Here is a 2,123-nt window from a genome sequence, read left to right as displayed (position 1 = left end):
ATAGTCCTGTCGGTAGCGCGACCCAGGGCTGCTGGTAATTATCTAGTAAACGGATTGGAGGTCGGTTAGAGAAAGGGAGAGACTCTCCATTCGGTCCAAACCTTCATGGCAGCATCTGTCATCTGTCCAAATAAAAGAGAGCGCGACTAGTCCCGTTGCCTGCATGCCGACGTGAAGTCACCCCGGAGGTAAGGAGAACATTCACACGCTCTACCCAATCTTCCGTAAGAGCCATAAGCAGACTAACGTTAATGGTCTGGACGTGTCTGTGTGAGTGTGTCTATGTCTGTGTGTGTGTGTGTGTGTGTGTGTGTGTGTAGGGGGGTGTCAATAGTCATTTATTTTCCCAGCCGCTCATAGTCTCGGATTAAGCGTCTGTTGTCTAAAAAAATAGCCGTGCACGTTTTCAACAACCGGATCGTGCATTGGGGTGCTCGTGAGAACGGAGTCATTTGTTTTTTTCCGTCGGCGAGACCGGGGAGTCGAGATCTCGAGCAGGGTACAGCGTCTGCGGAGTAGAATGCGTGGAGGAGGACGTTAACGTTACCGCGAATGCAGGCGAGTGCAAGCAACCGGAGACCGTGTACGGAGGGTTGACATATCCCTTCTCAAAGTAGTGAAAAAACCCTCCGTGCCCTGCCGGACCCCCAGGCTGGCTTTGTCTCGGGGAATTGGCAACACGTGAGCGCGAGAGCACACTCGAGCCGCGGCCGGTTGCAGCTAACCAAGCAAGCAAGCTCGTGAAGTCTATCTCCCGTTTCCTCTCAGATCCGCTGCACCGACAGCATACTGCGCTCGCTCACACCGCCGGTGTGTGCGGTCACGAGAGGCCTGTCTGTTTAACCGATTCGGTTGAAATGTGAAATGTCTTTCAAGTCTATTTATAGTCATAGCTAGCGTTGTTAAATTGTTACGATTTGACACGTAAAAAATAATCAATACACCAAAATGAAATAACAATAGCCTACATTGATAAGCGCTCATCTAATGACGTTATTGCATCAATAACAACCATTCTGATTGTGGAAACAATAACAAATATACAGATTAATACTAAATGTGCAATAAACTGATAAGTGGCCCGCGTGTGTGGTGGCTATTTGTGTACATTCGAAATCGTCTCAGACCGTCACATCAGTTCGCTCTCACGCGGCCGACTCGTGGTGGCTCACGGATAAAGACGCGTGTTTGTTTACGTCGTGGCGTCTTTAGATAGCCGCCACCCGCTCCTGCTGCCGCATCCCGTTATAACCTGCGCAGTGAGTGTGTGTGTGTGGGGCCGTTACATCACCACCGGGAGACATCAATCCCGGCTGTCCGCGACCTTCAGTGGTGACGGGCTGTTAGAGCAGCCTCTTCCGCGGCCAGACACCGGCATCCGCACGGACAGGGAGTCGGTATTTAGGGTGAGGGAACGCCAGCCACACTCCCGATAGAACAACACACACACACACACACACACACACACACACACACACACACACACACACACACACACACTCCAGATAGAACAACACACACACACACACACACACAAACACCAGATAGAACAACACACACACACACACACACACACACACACACACACACACACACACACACACACACACACACCAAACACACCAGATAGAACACAATACACACTTCAGAATCCAGATAGAACACAACACACACAACACACACTCCCGATAGAACACAACACACACTCCAGACAGAACACAACACACACTCCAGATAGAACACAACACACACACTCCAGACAGAACACAACACACACACTCCAGACAGAACACAACACACACACTCTAGATAGAACACAACACACACTCCAGACAGAACGCAACACACACACTCCAGACAGAACACAACACACACACTCCAGACAGAACACAACACACACACTCTAGATAGAACACAACACACACCCAAGACAGAACAAAACACACACACTCCAGACAGAACAAAACACACACACTCTAGATAGAACACAACACACACTTCAGACAGAACGCAACACACACACTCCAGACAGAACAAAACACACACACTCCAGACAGAACGCAACACACACACTCCAGACAGAACAAAACACACACACTCCAGACAGAACGCAACACACACAC

At 49.6% G+C, this 2,123-nt stretch overlaps 1 protein-coding gene across 3 annotated transcripts in view; it reads left to right on the top strand.

Annotated features, from left to right (window-relative positions):
- The window catches only part of LOC134061963 (protein PHTF2-like), a 65,900-nt gene continuing 63,777 nt past the window's right edge, over positions 1-2,123 (top strand). For 2 of the 3 annotated variants that reach the window (XM_062517814.1, XM_062517812.1), the window contains exon 1: positions 3-188. The gene's annotated coding sequence lies outside the window, so the exon portion shown is untranslated. Of the gene's footprint in view, positions 189-2,123 lie in introns of all 3 variants that reach the window. The other variant, XM_062517813.1, reaches the window with a different exon arrangement.

Source organism: Sardina pilchardus, chromosome 17 (assembly GCF_963854185.1).
Source record: "Sardina pilchardus chromosome 17, fSarPil1.1, whole genome shotgun sequence".
Classification (NCBI taxonomy): domain Eukaryota; kingdom Metazoa; phylum Chordata; class Actinopteri; order Clupeiformes; family Clupeidae; genus Sardina; species Sardina pilchardus.
The sequence above is the reverse complement of the archived record's forward strand: the minus strand, read 5'-3'. Positions and strand labels throughout refer to the sequence as shown.